General features: G+C 40.8%; 1 protein-coding gene across 3 annotated transcripts in view; it reads left to right on the plus strand.

Annotated features, from left to right (window-relative positions):
- Ric1 (RIC1 homolog, RAB6A GEF complex partner 1) overlaps positions 1-18,346 on the plus strand; it is a 99,199-nt gene that overhangs the window by 8,837 nt on the left and 72,016 nt on the right.

An 18,346-nucleotide genomic window follows, 5' to 3' on the forward strand; every position in this document is an offset into this window, starting at 1 on the left:
AATCAACAACAATAAAACCCACAAACAAAACCAAAAAAATCCATCCTTTCCAAGTATTATATAATTGGAACTGTATAGTATTTATCTTTTCTAGTAATAATATATTTAAGGCTTCTCTATGTTTTTTCATGTCTTGATGTCTGGATCTGCTGTAGTTAATCAATTTCTGAAGGGATGCCGTGATTACTTCCAAGTGTTGGCAGTGCTTATGAAACTACTATAGTGTTCGAGTTCTACCTTTGTTGTTGTTGCCATTTATACAGGGCCTTTCTCACTGTGTGGCTCAAGCTAGTCTCAAACTCACTGACCCAGGCTGACCTTAAGTCACCATCCTCTCACCACAGCCTCCCAAGTGCTGGGAGACACCATACTCATGTCTTTAAACTGTCTTTTATGTGTACACGTTTTTAGCTCACTTGGACAACTAATGAGTAAATGCTACCTTATATGAATAAGGTGTGTTTGGTTTTGTAAGAAAGTGCCAGTTGTGTAAAGGGGTTAGATCATTTGCACTTTCAATAGCAAAGAATGTGAATTCCTGTTGTTCTAGTGTATCCTTGCTAGCATCTGGTATCAATCTTCTGAATGTTAACCATTCTAATAGGTATTTAAGGTAACTATCTCATTGTTTTAATTTACTTTTCTCTAAGGACAAAGGATGATGACTATCTTGTGGGAAGATTGTTTTCCATGTGTATTTCTTGCTTGATGATTATTGAGATCTTTTGCCCAATTTTTAATTGGGTTGTTTTATTACTGAATTTTATGTTTGTGTATTTTTTTATAGTAGTTTGTTATTAACTGTTTGTAAACATGTCCCTACTCTGTGCCTTCTGTCCTCATTCTTTCTTAATAGCATTTTCACAAAACAGTTTGTAATTTTAATGAATTATGAAACATTTGCTGTAGATATTGACCTTTGGAGGAAGTCATTGCTGTATCTGAGGTCATCTAGGTTTTTACTGTGCTGTATTCCAGGAATTTCACACTTTACACATAGGATTTTGGTTTATTTTGAATTCTTGAGAATTGTATAAGGAATGAATCTTGATAAACTTTTGTGAATTGATTTGCATTATTTATTTATTTATTCATTCATTCATTCATTTATTTTTACACTCCAGATTTTATTATTTCCCTCCTGGTCCACCCTCTCCCCCCCTGACTGTTCCACATCCCATACCTCCTCCTTGCCCCCCCCCCATGAGGATGTCACCACCCCACCAGACCTCTAAACTCCCTAGGGCCTCCAGTCTCTTGAGGGTTAGGCACATCTTCTCTGACTGAACCAAGACCTGAGAGTCCTCGGCTGTATATGTATGTGTTGGAGGCCTCATCTCAGCTGGTGTTTGCTGCCTAGTTGGTGATCCAGTGTCTGAGAGATCTCAGGGGTCCAGGTTAATTGAGACTGCTGGTCCTCCCTACAGGGTTGCCCTCCTCCTCAGCTTCCTCCAGCTTTTCCCTAATTCAACCAGAGGGGTCAGCAGCATTGGTTGGGTGCACATATCTGCATCTGACTCTTTGAGCTGCTTGTTGGGCAGATGCTTCAGTTGCTTTTGGAGGGCAGCCATGATAGGTCCCCTTTTGTGAACACCCCATAGCCTCAGTAGTGGTCAGGTCTTAGGGCTTCCCCTTGAACTGGATCCCACTTTGAGCCTGTCGCTGGACCTTCTTTTCTCAGGTTCTTCTCCATTTCCATCCCTGCATTTCTTTCAGACAGGAAGAATTATGGGTCAGATCTTTGGCTGTGAGATAGCAACCCCATCCATCACTTGATGCCCTGTCTTTCTGCTGGAGGTGGGCTCAACAAGTTCCCTCTCCCCATTGTTGGACATTTCATCTAAAGGCCCTCCCTTTGAGTCCTAAGAGTCTCTCACCTCCCAGCTCTCTGGTACATTCTGGAGGCTCTTCCCGAGGTTGCCATTCTTTCTACTGGCCCTCAGGGCTTCAGTCCTTTTCTCTGACACAATACCAGATAATGTTTTCTTCTCTCTCACCCCAGTCCCCTTTCCCTCCCAATCCCCCCCCCCATTTGTGGTTGTTTTCTTCTCCCTCCCAAGTGGAACTGAGGCATTTTTACTTGGGCCCTTCAACTTATTGACCTTTTTGAATTCTGTGGACTGTACCTTGGGTATTCTGTAATTTTTTTCGGGGTGGGGCTAATATTCACTTATTACTGAGAACATACTATGCATGTCCTTTTGGGTCTGAGTTATCTCACTCAGGATATTTTCTAGTTCCATTCATTTGCCTGCAAAACTCAGGATGTCCTCGTTCTTAATAGCTGAGTAGTATTCCATTGGGTAAATGAACCACACTTTCTATATCCATTCTTCTGTCATGGAACATCTGGGTTGTTTCTAGCTTCTGGCTATCACAAATAAGGCTGCTATGAACACAGTGGAAGACATACCCCTGTGTCATGGTGGGGCATCTTTTGGTTATATTCCCAAAAGTGGTATTTCTGGATCCTTAGTTAGGTCTATTTCCAATTTTCTGAGGAACCTCCCAAGTTGATTTCTAGAGTGGTTATACCAGTTTGCAATCCCACCAGCAAAAGGAGTGCTCCTCTTTCTCCATGTCCTTGACAACATGTGTTGTCACCAGAGGTTTTGATCTTAGCTATTCTGATTGGTGTAAGTAAGGTGGACTCTTAGGATTGTTTTGATGTACATTTCCCTGATGACTAAGAACGTTGAACATTTCTTTAAGTGCTTCTCAGCCACTCAAGATTCCTCTGTTGTGAACTCTGTTTAGTTCTGTACCCCATTTTTTGATTGGGTTGTTTGGGGGTTTTTATGGTTAGCTTCTTGGTTCTTTATATATTTTGAATTTTAGCCCTCTATCGGATGTGAGGTTAGTGAAGATTTTTTTCCCAATCTGTAGGATGCCACTTTGTCTTATTGACTATATCCTTTGCCTTACAGAAGCTTTCCAGTTTTATGAGGTCCTATTTATCAATTTTTGATCTTAGAGCATGAACCATTGGAGTTGTGGTTAGAAAAATTTCCCCCACCCCCCAGGGTTGGGGATTCTGCTCAGTGGTAGAGCGCTTGACTAGCAAGTGCAAGGCCCTGGGTTCGGGCCCCAGCTCCGAAAAAAAGAAAATTTAAAAAAAGAAAAGAAAAGAAAAATTTCCCCCATGCTAATGAGTTCAAGACTCTTTCCCAATTTCTCTTTATTAGATTGAGTGTATCTGTTTTTTTATGTTGAGGTCCTTGATCCACTTGGACTTGAGTTTTGTGCAAGGTGACAAATATGGATCTATTTTTATTTTTCTGCATACAGACAGTCAGTTAGACCAGCACCATTTATTGAAGATGCTTGATTCCCATTTATTCTAGCACTGTGTTGCCTTTGCTCATTGACAATGATGAGTTGACTGTGTGAGTCTGTCTCTAGGCTCTCTGTGCAGTTTCTGTGTGATCAACTTGTCCATTTCTTTCTGCACGTTCACTGTGGCTTTACAGTGGTAAGTTCTGAACTTAGCATTAGCACTCCAGCAATCTTCATCATTCTTTGTCTACAAACTCTTCATCTAAAGTGTACAGCTCATTTGTGGGCAGCCCCCAAATAGCTACTGGGATTTGGGCTGGGATTGCAGTGTCTTTGTAGATTTAACAAGGAAGAATTGATATCTCTGCAGTATTGACCCTCCCTATCCATTAATATGAACTATTTATTTATTCTTTGATATCTTTCATTAGTGTATAATATTTCTTTTTTAACTGATTTTTTACTTTTATTGGATATTTTTTAATTTACGTCTTAAATGTTATTCCCTTTCCCAGTTTCCCCTCCAGAAACCAGCTATCCCATCCCCCCTTCCCCTGCTTCTATGAGGGTGCTCCCCCACTCACCCATCCACTCCCACCTCACTGCACTAGCATTATCCTACACTAGGGCATTGAGCCTTCATGAGACCAAGGGCCTCTCCTCCCATTGAAACCCAACAAGGCCATCCTCTGCTACATATGCAGCTGGAGCCATGGGTTGCTCCCTCTGTACTCTTTGGTTGCTGGTTTAGTCCTTGGGAGCTCAGGGGTGTCTGGTTGGTTGATATTGTTGTTTTTCCTATGGGATTGCAAACTACCTCAACTACATGGTCTACATGGTCCAGTATGACTCTACCCATGGTAAGTTCAACAGCACAGTCAAGGCTGAGAATGGGAAGCTTGTCATCAACAGGAAGCCCATCACCATCTTCCAGGAGCGAGATCCCGCTAACATCAAATGGGTGATGCTGGTGCTGAGTATGTCATGGAGACTACTGACGTCTTCACCACCATGGAGAAGGCTGGGGCTCACTTGAAGGGTTGGAGCAAAAGGGCCATCATCTCCACCCCTTCAGCTGATGGCCCCATGTTTGTGATGGGTGTGAACCACGAGAAATATGACAACTCCCTCAAGATTGTCAGCAATGCATCCTGCACCACCAACTGCTTAGCCCCCCTGGCCAAGGTCATCCATGACAACTTTGGCATCGTGGAAGGGCTCATGATCACAGTCTATACCATCACTGCCACTCAGAAGACTGTGGAAAGGACCTCAGTCCTTTCTCTAACTCCTCCACTGGGGGCTTGTTGTTGTAAAAATATAAAAAATAAAAAAAGTAGGGTTGTCTTTTATCCCACTAGGATCAGCACCACAGTGCCCCAAGATATCTGCTGGATATCTTGCCAGAAGCACACATTCCAATTCCGTGGCAGCCCAGACTAGCTGCCCCACACTCCATTACACTCCATCTACACATGAAAGAGCACACAACACAATAACCTTGGATCTAATGGATAAGATATAATTGCCCACCTACACATACAAAGCCCAGTACCATCCATCCCTTAAGAACATTAATAACAACCTGTAAATACACAGAGTGGAATCTTAACGTCACCTGCCATGGCTTCTCACCTTCTCCCTCCTGTCTCTCTTCCTTTCCGTTCCAGTCTCCTCCTCTTCCTTCTCCTCCAATGGCAGGCCTCCTTCTATCCTGTACCTGCACCTCACCTGTATTTTACAAATTCAATAGGAAGAGGGTTCTGGTGAAGTCACCTGAGTCCTGAGTATGTGACTAGACAGCTGTCCTTGTGGCAGTGGAATTAGCATCAAAATACAGATAACTCAAACCACAACATTTCCCCCTTTTTGTCCAGTTAAAAGGCCTTTTCACTTATATATAAATTGAGTACAATTATTACCATTCTACAATTTATAAAACATATGATATATTCAACACCCAGTCTATCAATTTTGTCCATTAACTAAAGCACCTTGTCATCTGTCCTAAAAGACTATAATTCTCTACCTGACTTATATCTTGGTTTGAGATCATAAACCATCTGAAAAACCACCCTTTCAAATTTATTACCTTTTTAAATGTTAAACAGCTTGGGTTGTCTATAAGACTACCAGTTTTCAACCCCGTCAGAAATCTTTGAATGACCAAATATCTGTACACATAGGAAGACTAATACGGCTTCCAGAACTGAGAGGTTGTAGAGACAAATCTCCACTAGCACAGTCCTCTGTTAGCAACATGTGAGTGTAAGTCTTTAGCCTTCTGACCCAAAATCAACTGACATACTGTTGAAATGTAGTTTTTTTTTTGGTTCTTTTTTTCGGAGCTGGGGACCGAACCCAGGGCCTTGCGCTTCCTAGGCAAGCGCTCTACCACTGAGCTAAATCCTCAACCCCTGAAATGTAGTTTTTTTTTTTTTTTATTAACTTGAGTATTTCTTATATACATTTCGAATGTTATTCCCTTTCCCGGTTTCCGGGCAAACCTCCCCCTCCCCCCTCCCCTTCCTTATGGGTGTTCCCCTCCCAACCCTCCCCCCATTGCCGCCCTCCCCCCATAGACTAGTTCACTGGGGGTTCAGTCTTAGCAGGACCCAGGGCTTCCCCTTCCACTGGTGCTCTTACTAGGATATTCATTGCTACATATGGGGTCAGAGTCCAGGGTCAGTCCATGTATAGTCTTTAGGTAGTGGCTTAGTCCCTGGAAGCTCTGGTTGCTTGGCATTGTTGTACTTTTGGGGTCTCGAGCCCCTTCAAGCTCTTCCAGTTCTTTCTCTGATTCCTTCAACAGGGGACCTATTCTCAGTTCAGTGGTTTGCTGCTGGCATTCGCCTCTGTATTTGCTGTATTCTGGCTGTGTCTCTCAGGAGCGATCTACATCCGGCTCCTGTCGGTCTGCACTTCTTTGCTTCATCCATCTTGTCTAATTGGGTGGCTGTATATGTATGGGCCACATGTGGGGCAGGCTCTGAATGGGTGTTCCTTCAGTCTCTGTTGTAATCTTTGCCTCTCCCTTCCCTGCCAAGGGTATTCTTTTTCCTCATTTAAAGAAGGAGTGAAGCATTCACATTTTGATCATCCGTCTTGAGTTTCGTTTGTTCTAGGGATCTAGGGTAATTCAAGCATTTGGGCTAATAGCCACTTATCAATGAGTGCATACCATGTATGTCTTTCTATGATTGGGTTAGCTCACTCAGGATGATATTTTCCAGTTCCAACCATTTGCCTACGAATTTCATAAACTCGTTGTTTTTGATAGCTGAGTAATATTCCATTGTGTAGATGTACCACATTTTCTGTATCCATTCCTCTGTTGAAGGGCATCTGGGTTCTTTCCATTTTCTGGCTATTATAAATAAGGCTGCGATGAACATAGTGGAGCACGTGTCTCTTTTATATGTTGAGGCATCTTTTGGGTATATGCCCAAGAGAGGTATAGCTGGATCCTCAGGCAGTTCAATGTCCAATTTTCTGAGGAACCTCCAGACTGATTTCCAGAATGGTTTTACCAGTCTGCAATCCCACCAACAATGGAGGAGTGTTCCTCTTTCTCCACATCCTCGCCAGCATCTGCTGTCACCTGAGTTTTTGATCTTAGCCATTCTCACTGGTGTGAGGTGAAATCTCAGGGTTGTTTTGATTTGCATTTCCCTTATGACTAAAGATGTTGAACATTTCTTTAGGTGTTTCTCAGCCATTCGGCATTCCTCAGCTGTGAATTCTTTGTTTAGCTCTGAACCCCATTTTTAATAGGGTTATTTGTTTCCCTGCGGTCTAACTTCTTGAGTTCTTTGTATATTTTGGATATTAACCCTCTCTCTGTTGTAGGATTGGTAAAGATCTTTTCCCAATCTGTTGGTTGCCGTTTTGTCCTAACCACAGTGTCCTTTGCCTTACAGAAGCTTTGCAGTTTTATGAGATCCCATTTGTCGATTCTTGATCTTAGAGCATAAGCCATTGGTGTTTTGTTCAGGAAATTTTTTCCAGTGCCTATGTGTTCCAGATGCTTCCCTAGTTTTTCTTCTATTAGTTTGAGTGTGTCTGGTTTGATGTGGAGGTCCTTGATCCACTTGGACTTAAGCTTTGTACAGGGTGATAAGCATGGATCGATCTGCATTCTTCTACATGTTGCCCTCCAGTTGAACCAGCACCATTTGCTGAAAATGCTATCTTTTTTCCATTGGATGGTTTTGGCTCCTTTGTCAAAAATCAAGTGACCATAGGTGTGTGGGTTCATTTCTGGGTCTTCAATTCTATTCCATTGGTCTATCTGTCTATCTCTGTACCAATACCATGCAGTTTTTATCACTATTGCTCTGTAATACTGCTTGAGTTCAGGGATAGTGATTCCCCCTGAAGTCCTTTTATTGTTGAGGATAGCTTTAGCTATCCTGGGTTTTTTGTTATTCCAGATGAATTTGCAAATTGTTCTGTCTAACTCTTTGAAGAATTGGATTGGTATTTTGATGGGGATTGCATTGAATCTGTAGATTGCTTTTGGTAAAATGGCCATTTTTACTATATTAATCCTGCCAATCCATGAGCATGGGAGATCTTTCCATCTTCTGAGGACTTCTTCAATTTCCTTCTTCAGTGTCTTGAAGTTCTTATTGTACAGATCTTTTACTTGCTTGGTTAAAGTCACACCGAGGTACTTTATATTATTTGGGTCTATTATGAAGGGTGTCGTTTCCCTAATTTCTTTCTCGGCTTGTTTCTCTTTTGTATAGAGGAAGGCAACTGATTTATTTGAGTTAATTTTATACCCAGCCACTTTGCTGAAGTTGTTTATCAGCTTTAGTAGTTCTCTGGTGGAACTTTTGGGATCACTTAAATATACTATCATGTCATCTGCAAATAGTGATATTTTGACCTCTTCTTTTCCGATCTGTATCCCCTTGATCTCCTTTTGTTGTCTGATTGCTCTGGCTAGAACTTCAAGAACTATATTGAATAAGTAGGGAGAGAGTGGGCAGCCTTGTCTAGTCCCTGATTTTAGTGGGATTGCTTCAAGTTTCTCTCCATTTAGTTTAATGTTAGCAACTGGTTTGCTGTATATGGCTTTTACTATGTTTAGGTATGGGCCTTGAATTCCTATTCTTTCCAGGACTTTTATCATGAAGGGGTGTTGAATTTTGTCAAATGCTTTCTCAGCATCTAATGAAATGATCATGTGGTTCTGTTCTTTCAGTTTGTTTATATAATGGATCACGTTGATGGTTTTCCGTATATTAAACCATCCCTGCATGCCTGGGATGAAGCCTACTTGATCATGGTGGATGATTGTTTTGATGTGCTCTTGAATTCGGTTTGCCAGAATTTTATTGAGTATTTTTGCGTCGATATTCATAAGGGAAATTGGTCTGAAGTTCTCTTTCTTTGTTGTGTCTTTGTGTGGTTTAGGTATAAGAGTAATTGTGGCTTCGTAGAAGGAATTCGGTAGGGCTCCATCTGTTTCAATTTTGTGGAATAGTTTGGATAATATTGGTATGAGGTCTTCTATGAAGGTTTGATAGAATTCTGCACTAAACCCGTCTGGACCTGGGCTCTTTTTGGTTGGGAGACCTTTAATGACTGCTTCTATTTCCTTAGGAGTTATGGGGTTGTTTAACTGGTTTATCTGTTCCTGATTTAACTTCGGTACCTGGTATCTGTCTAGGAAATTGTCCATTTCCTGAAGATTTTCAAATTTTGTTGAATATAGGTTTTTATAGTAAGATCTGATGATTTTTTGAATTTCCTCTGAATCTGTAGTTATGTCTCCCTTTTCATTTCTGATTTTGTTAATTTGGACGCACTCTCTGTGTCCTCTCGTTAGTCTGGCTAAGGGTTTATCTATCTTTTTGATTTTCTCAAAGAACCAACTTTCGGTTCTGTTGATTCTTTCTATGGTCCTTTTTGTTTCTACTTGGTTGATTTCAGCTCTGAGTATGATTATTTCCTGCCTTCTACTCCTCCTGGGTGTATTTGCTTCTTTTTGTTCTAGAGCTTTTAGGTGTGCTGTCAAGCTGCTGACATATGCTCTTTCCTGTTTCTTTCTGCAGGCACTCAGCGCTATGAGTTTTCCTCTTAGCACAGCTTTCATTGTGTCCCATAAGTTTGGGTATGTTGTATCTTCATTTTCATTAAATTCTAAAAAGTTTTTAATTTCTTTCTTTATTTCTTCCTTGACCAGGTTATCATTGAGTAGAGCATTGTTCAATTTCCACGTATATGTGGGCATTCTTCCCTTACTGTTATTGAAGACCAGTTTTAGGCCGTGGTGGTCTGATAGCACGCATGGGATTATTTCTATCTTTCTGTACCTGTTGAGGCCCGTTTTTTGACCAATTATATGGTCAATTTTGGAGAAAGTACCATGAGGAGCTGAGAAGAAGGTATATCCTTTTGCTTTAGGATAGAATGTTCTATAAATATCCGTTAAGTCCATTTGGCTCATGACTTCTCTTAGTCTGTCGACATCACTGTTTAATTTCTGTTTCCATGATCTGTCCATTGATGAGAGTGGGGTGTTGAAATCTCCCACTATTATTATGTGAGGTGCAATGTGTGTTTTGAGCTTTAGTAAGGTTTCTTTTACGTATGTAGGTGCCCTTGTATTTGGGGCATAGATACTTAGGATTGAGAGTTCATCTTGGTGGATTTTTCCTTTGATGAATATGAAGTGTCCTTCCTTATCTTTTTTGATGACTTTTAGTTGGAAATTGATTTTATTTGATATTAGAATGGCTACTCCAGCTTGCTTCTTCTGACCATTTGCTTGGAAAGTTGTTTTCCAGCCTTTCACTCTGAGGTAGTGTCTGTCTTTGTCTCTGAGGTGTGTTTCCTGTAGGCAGCAGAATGCAGGGTCCTCGTTGCGTATCCAGTTTGTTAATCTATGTCTTTTTATTGGGGAGTTGAGGCCATTGATATTGAGAGATATTAAGGAATAGTGATTATTGTTTCCCTTTACATTCATATTTGGATGTGAGGTTATGTTTGTGTGCTTTCATTCTCTTTGTTTTGTTGCCAAGACGATTAGTTTCTTGCTTCTTCTAGGGTATAGCTTGCCTCCTTATGTTGGGCTTTACCATTTATTATCCTTTGTAGTGCTGGATTTGTAGAAAGATATTGTGTAAATTTGGTTTTGTCATGGAATATCTTGGTTTCTCCATCAATGTTAATTGAGAGTTTTGCTGGATACAGTAACCTGGGCTGGCATTTGTGTTCTCTTAGGGTCTGTATGACATCAGTCCAGGATCTTCTGGCCTTCATAGTTTCTGGTGAGAAGTCTGGTGTGATTCTGATAGGTCTCCCTTTATATGTTACTTGACCTTTTTCCCTTACTGCTTTTAATATTCTTTCTTTATTTTGTGCGTTTGGTGTTTTGACAATTATGTGACGGGAGGTGTTTCTTTTCTGGTCCAATCTATTTGGAGTTCTGTAGGCTTCTTGTATGTCTATGGGTATCTCTTTTTTTAGGTTAGGGAAGTTTTCTTCTATGATTTTGTTGAAGATATTTACTGTTCCTTTGAGCTGGGAGTCTTCACTCTCTTCTATGCCTATTATCCTTAGGTTTGATCTTCTCATTGAGTCCTGGATTTCCTGTATGTTTTGGACCAGTAGCTTTTTCCGCTTTACATTATCTTTGAGAGTTGAGTCAATGATTTCTATGGAATCTTCTGCTCCTGAGATTCTCTCTTCCATCTCTTGTATTCTGTTGGTGAAGCTTGTATCTACAGCTCCTTGTCTCTTCTTTTGGTTTTCTATATCCAGGGTTGTTTCCATGTGTTCTTTCTTGATTGCTTCTATTTCCATTTTTAATTCCTTCAACTGTTTGATTGTGTTTTCCTGGAATTCTTTCAGGGATTTTTGTGTCTCCTCTCTATGGGCTTCTACTTGTTTATTTATGTTTTCCTGGAATTCTTTCAGGGATTTTTGCGATTCTTTCAGGCATTTTTGCGATTCCTCTCTGTAGGCTTCTACTTGTTCTCTAAGGGAGTTCTTCATATCTTTCTTGAAGTCCTCCAGCATCATGATCAAAAATGATTTTGGAACTAGATCTTGCTTTTCTGGTGTGTTTGGATATTCCATGTTTGTTTTGATGGGAGAATTGGGCTCCGATAGTGCCATGTAGTCTTGGTTTCTGTTGCTTGGGTTCCTGCGCTTGCCTCTCACCATCAGATTATCTCTAGTGTTACTTTGTTCTGCTATTTCTGACAGTGGCTAGACTGTCCTATAAGCCTGTGTGTCAGGAGTGCTGTAGACCTGTTTTCCTCTCTTTCAGTCAGTTATGGGGACAGAGTGTTCTGCTTTTGGGCGTGTAGTTTTTCCTCTCTACAGGTCTTCAGCTGTTCCTGTGGGCCTGTGTCTTGAGTTCACCAGGCAGCTTTCTTGCAGCAGAAAATTTGGTCTTACCTGTGGTCCTGAGGCTCAAGTTCGCTCGTGGGGTGCTGCCCACGGGCTCTCTGCAGCGGCAGCAACCAGGAAGACCTGTGCCGCCCCTTCCGGGAGCTTCAGTGCACCAGGGTTCCAGATGGTCTTTGGCTTTTTCCTCTGGCGTCCGAGATGTGTGTGCAGGGAGCAGTCTCTTCTGGTTTCCCAGGCTTGTCTGCCTCTCTGAAGGTTTAGCTCTCCCTCCCACGGGATTTGGGTGCAGAGAACTGTTTATCCGGTCTGTTTCTATCAGGTTCCGGCGGTGTCTCAGGCACAGGGGTCCTGCCGCTCCTGGGCCCTCCCCCACGGGAGCCCAGAGGCCTTATACAGTTTCCTCTTGGGCCAGGGATGTGGGCAGGGGTGAGCAGTGTTGGTGGTCTCTTCCGCTCTGCAGCCTCAGGAGTGCCCACCTGACCAGGCGGTTGGGTCTCTCTCTCACCGGGTCTGGGAGCAGAGAGCTGCTGCGGGCCGGGATCCTCGGGTGTCTGAAATGTAGTTTTTTAAGGGCTGATCACCCTGTCTTGGCAGGGTTTATCCGTCAACTATTTTGTATAATTTGTCTTTGCAGATGAAACAGGCAGTTTTGTCCAGTGGCCGCCTAGCCACAAAGTATTGCCTCACCTGGAGGTAGAGATATTCAAATTCTTTATTAAATCCACCAAAGGGGGGAACTGTTAGGAGCAGATATGTCTCAACAAAAGATAACTTTAAATCTCAAATTTTGTGGATTTCTAACATTTTCGAAAACCATCTATCTATATAAAGTAAGTTGGACTTTTGTCTTTATATCTTAATATTATCTTGAAAGTAGTCTCACAAAGTCAGAGCCATGAATTTGTTATTTGGCCCTTAACTCACATGTGTAATCAACTCAGAAGTTTGTAATGACATCATTAGAAGGACTGGCTCTAAACCTTGTACTTTTAAACTTTTTTTGACAAATAAATTCTATACCAAAGCAAAGATATGATTTTATCTTAGTTACCAAATGAGATTATGACTGTACAACTCAATCTAGCTAATTCCTCCCTGTTAAATTACAACCAACTTTAAATTCCTCATAAAAACAACTTTAGAATAACTGCTTTCAGCCCCCCCAAAAGTCCAGGGAATTGGGGTGACAACTCCTTCATAACTTCTTCAAGCTGTACATGGGCATTGAGATATCCTTGGAGGGGTAGAGAGTAGGAAGAATGAAGCATATGCTGTAGCCAATGTGTCCTGATTGGACCCAGCTGAAAGTCCTTGAGACCAGGAATCCAAGTAGGCACACTCTGTAAAATATAACTCTCAAGGCAAAAGTTTAGAATCGAGATAACTTTTGGACAAAGTACGGAGCAGAGACTGCCTCACCTGGGGGATCCAATCCATATGCAGACACCAAACTCAGACAATATTTCAGATTCCAAGAAGTGCATGCTGACAGGAGCCTGATATAGCTGTCTTCTGAGAAGCTCTGCCAGAGCCTGACCAATACAGAGGGAGATGCTCACAGCCAAACATTGGACTGAGAACAGGGTCCCTGTTGTGGTTTGCCTTGGAGTTATCAGTGTTTTGATGTTAATTCCACTGTCCCAAGGACAGCTGTCTAGTCACATACTCAGGACTCAGGTGACTTCACCAGAACCTTCTCCCCATTGAATTTATAAAATATAGGTGAGGGGCAGGTACAGAATAGAAAGAGGCCTGTCATTGGAGGAGAAGGAAGGATGGGCGGGAGAGAAGTTTGAAGGAAGAGGAGGAGACTGGAACAGAAAGGAAGAGACAGGAGGGAAAAGGTGAGAAGCCATGGCAGGTGACGTTAAGATTCCACTCTGTGTATTTACAGGTTGTTATTAATGTTCTTAAGGGATGGATGGTACTATGCTTTGTATGTGTAGGTGGGCAATTATATCTTACCAATTAGATCTAAGGTTATTGTGTTGTATGTTCTTTCATGTGTAGATGGAATGTAATGGAGTGTGGGGCAGCTAGTCTGGGCTGCCACGGAATTGGAATGTGTGCTTCTGGCAAGAAATCCAGCAGATATCTTGGGGCACTGTGGTGCTGATCCTAGTGGGATAAAAGACAACCATACTTTTTAAAAAAAATTTTATATTTTTACAACAACAGATGGTCCCATGTGTTGATTCTTGATCTTATAGCATGTTCTATTCAGGAAGTTTTCCCCAGTGCCCATGTGTTTGAGGCTCTTCCCCAGTTTTCTATTAGTTTCAGTGTATCTGGTCTTATGTGGAGGTCCTTGAGTCACTTGGACTTGAGCTTTGCAAAAGGAAAAAAGAATGGATCAATTTGCATTCTTCTACATGCTGACCACCAGTTGAACCAGCGCCATTTGTTGAAAAAGCTGTCTGTTTTCCACTGGGTGGTGTTAGCTCCTTTGTCAAAGATCAAGTGACCATAGGTGTGTGGGTTCATTTCTGGGTCTTCTATTCTATTCCATTGATCTACCTGCCTGTCTCTGTACCAATACCATACAGTTTTTATCACTATTGCTCTGTAATACAGCTGGAAGTTAGGGATGGTGATTCCCCCAGAAGTGTTTTTATTGTTGAAAATAGTTTTCACTATCCTGGGTTTTTTGTTATTCCAAATGAATTTGCAAATTGTTCTTTCTAACTCTGAAGAATTGAGTGGGAATTTTGATGGGAATTGCATTGAATCTGTAGATTGCTTTAGGCAAGATGATCATTTTTACTATATTAATCCTACCAATCCATGACCATGGGAGATTTTTCCATCTTCTGAGATCTTTCTCCAGAGACTTGAAGTTCTTGTCATATAGATCTTTCACTTGCTTGGTTAGAGTCACACCACAATATGTAATATTATTTTGGGCTATTGTGAAGGGTGTCATTTCCCTAATTTCTTTCTCAGCCTGTTTATCCTTTGAGTAGAAGAAGGCTACTGATTTGTTTGTATTAATTTTATATCAGCCACTTTGCTAAAGTTGTTTATCAGGTTTAGGAGTTCTCTGGTGGAATTTTTGGGGTCACTTAATTATACTATCATATCATCTGCAAATAGTGATATTTTGACTTCTTCCTTTCCAATTTGTATCTTTTTGACCTCCCTTTGTTGTCTGATTGCTCTGGCTAGGACTTTGATTACTATATTGAATAAGTAGGAAGAGAGTGGGCAGCCTTGTCTAGTACCTGATTTTAATGGGATTGATTCAAGTTTCTCTCCATTTAGTTTGATGTGGGCTACTGGTTTACTGTATACTGCTTTTATTATGTGTAAGTATTGAATTTCTGATCTTTCCAAGACTTTTAACATGAAGGGGTGTTGAATTTTGTGAAATGCTTTCTCAGCATCTAATGAGATAATCATGTGTTTTTTTTTTCTTTGAGTTTGTTTAAATAGTGGATTACATTGATGATTTTCCATATATTGAACCATCCCTACATCCCTGGGATGAAGCCTACTTGATCATGATAGATGATCATTTTGATGTGTTCTTGGATTCTGTTTGCAAGAATCTTTATTAAGTATTTTGTAATTGATATAAGCAAAATTGGTCTGAAGTTCTCTTTCTTTGTTCGGTTTTGTGTGGGTTAAATATAAGTATAATTGTGGTTTCATAGAATGAATTGGATAGCATTCCTTCTGTTTCTGTTTTGTGGAATAGTTTGCAGAGTATTGGTATTAGGTCGTCTACAAAAGTCTGATAGATTCAGCACTAAACCCCTCTGGTCCTGAGTTTTGTTTTTTTGGTTGTTTTTTTTGTTTTTTGTGGGTTTTTTTGTGTTTTTTGTTTGTTTGTTTGTTTGTTTTGTTTTTTTGTTTTTGGTTGGGAGACTTTTAATGACTGCTTCTATTTCTTTAGTAGTTATGAGACTGTTTAGTTTATCTGATTCTGATTTAACTTTGGTACCTTGTATCTGTCTAGAAAATTGTCCATTTCATTCAGATTTTCCAGTTTTCTTGAGTATAGGCTTTTGTAGTAGGATCTGATGATTTTTTTGGATTTCCTCAGTTTCTGTTGTTATGTCTCCCTTTTCATTTCTGATTTTGTTAATTTGGATACTCTTTGATACAATGTAAAACTAAATGGAGAGAAATTGGAAGCAATCTCACTAAAATCAGGGACAAGAAAAGCCTGCCCACTTTCCCCTTATATATTCAATATAGTGCTCAAAAGTTCTAGCCAGAGCAACTAGGCAACAGATGCAGATCATAGGGATACAAATTGGAAAGGAGGAACTGAAGATATCACTGTTTGCAGGTGATGTGACAGTATACATAAGTGACCCCAAAAATCCACTAGAGAATTCCTCCAGGTGATAAACAACTTCAGCAAAGTGGCTGAATATAAAGTTAACTCGAACAAATCAATGGCCTTCCTCTACTTAAAGGATAAATGGGCTGAGAAATAAGTTAGGGATTCAACACCATTTATAATACTCACAAATAATATAAAATATCTTGGTGTGACTCTAACCAAGCAAGTGAAAGATCTGTATAATAAGTACTTCGAGTCTCTGAAGAAAGACATCTAAGAAGACCTCAGAAGATGGAAAGATCTTCCATGCTTATGAATCGGCAGGATTAACATAGTAAAAATAGCCATCTTACCATAAGCAATCTACAGATTCAACACAATCCCCTTCAAAGTTCCAACTCAATTCTACACAGAGATAGAAAGAGCAATTCTCAAATATATCTGGAATAACAAAAAAACCTAGGAGCAAAAACTATTCTCAACAATAAAAGAACTCCTGGAGGAATCACCATCCTGGAACTCAAGCTGTACTCCAGGGCTATAGTGATAAAAACCTCATAGAATCGGTACAAAGAGAGGTAGGTAGGTCAATGGATAGAATTGAAGACCCAGAAATGAACCCATACACCTATGGTCACTTGATCTTTGACAAAAACGCCAAAACCATCCAGTGGAACAATGTCAGCATTTTCAGCAAATGTTCAACTGGCACGTAGAACAAAGCTCATCCTTGTACAAAGCTCAACTCCTAGTGGATCAAGGACTTCACAAAATAACAGACACACTGAAACTAATAGAAGAGAACGTAGGAAAGAATCGAATACATTGGCACAGGGGGAAATTTCTTTAACCGCACATCAATGGCTTATGCTCTAAGGTCACAATTGACAAATGGTACCTCATAAAATTGCAAAGCTTCTGTAAGACAAAGGACACTGTCAATAGGACAAAACATCAATCCACAGAATGGGAAAAGCTCTTTACCAACTCTACATCTGATAGAAGGGTAACATCCAAAATATACAAAGAACTCAAGAAGTTAAACTCTAGAGAACCAAATAACCAACTTTATTAAAATATGGGGTATAGAACTCAACAAAGACTTCTCAACTGAGGAATATTGAATGGCTGAGAAGCACCTAAAGAAATGTTCAACATCTTTAGTCATCAGGGAAATGCAAATCAAAACAACCCTGAGATTCTACCTCACACCAGTCAGAATGGCTAAGATCAAAAACTCAGATGCTGGCCAGGATGTGGAGAAAGAGGAACACTCCTCCATTGTTGGTGGGATTGCAAGCTGGTACAACCACTCTGGAAATCAATCTGGAGGTTCCTTAGAAAATTGTTTCCTTAGTTCTACCTAAGGACCCAGCTATATATACTCCTCCTGGGCAAAAGCCAAAAGATGCTCTAATGTATAATAAGGATACATGCTTAACTGTGTTCATAGCAGCCTTATTTATAATAGCTAGAGCTGGAAACAATCTAAAATGTCCCTCAACAGAGGAATGGATACAGAAAATATGGTACATTTACACAATGGAATACTACTCAGTTATTAAAAACATTGATTTTATGAAATTTGCAGGCAAATGGATGGAACTTATAAATATCATCCTAAGTGAGGTAATCCAGTCAGAAAAGAACACACATGTCATATACTCCCTGATAAGTGGATATTAGCTGAAAAAAAGTTTGGAATACCACGATACCAAAGTGTGGATGCTACAGTCCTACTCAAAAGGGGGAGGAAAATAATCTCCAGAGGTAGATTGAGAGAGGTCTGGGAGAAAGAGAGGAGAAGGAAGGAAAAAAGGAGGGGTGGTTCAGATATGGGAGGAGATGGAGAAGTACAAAGGGTCAGGAATTTGAAAGTAGTGTAGCAGTGGGAGAAGGGGAACTAAGTGATAACCACTCGAAGGTCCCAGATGCTAGGAATCTAAGAGGTTCCCAGGACCCAATATGGAGGACATTAGCCAAAATACCCAACAAAGGGGAGATAGAAACTGTAGAGACCATATCCAGTTGATATCCAGTTGATAGGCACCCACCTCACAAATAATAATCCACAATTGCTCCTGTCAAGAAGAAATGCAGGGACAGAGTTTGGAGAAGAGTCTGAAGGAAAGGCCATCTAGACACTGCCCCACCTAGGGATCCATCACATCTGCTGACACCAAACCCAGTCACTACTGTTGATGCCAAGAAGTGCTTGCAGACAGCAGCCTGGTACAGCTGTCTCATGAGAGGCTCTACCAGAGCCTGACCAATACAGATGAGGATGCAAACAGCCAAACAAGCAGGAACCCCAATGGAGAAGTTAGGGCAAAGATTGAAGGAGCTGAAGGGGTTTGCAACCCCATAGGAAGAACAACACTATCAACCAACCAGACCCCCCAAAGCTCC

This window comes from Rattus norvegicus, chromosome 1, assembly GCF_036323735.1.
Source record: "Rattus norvegicus strain BN/NHsdMcwi chromosome 1, GRCr8, whole genome shotgun sequence".
Taxonomy (NCBI): domain Eukaryota; kingdom Metazoa; phylum Chordata; class Mammalia; order Rodentia; family Muridae; genus Rattus; species Rattus norvegicus.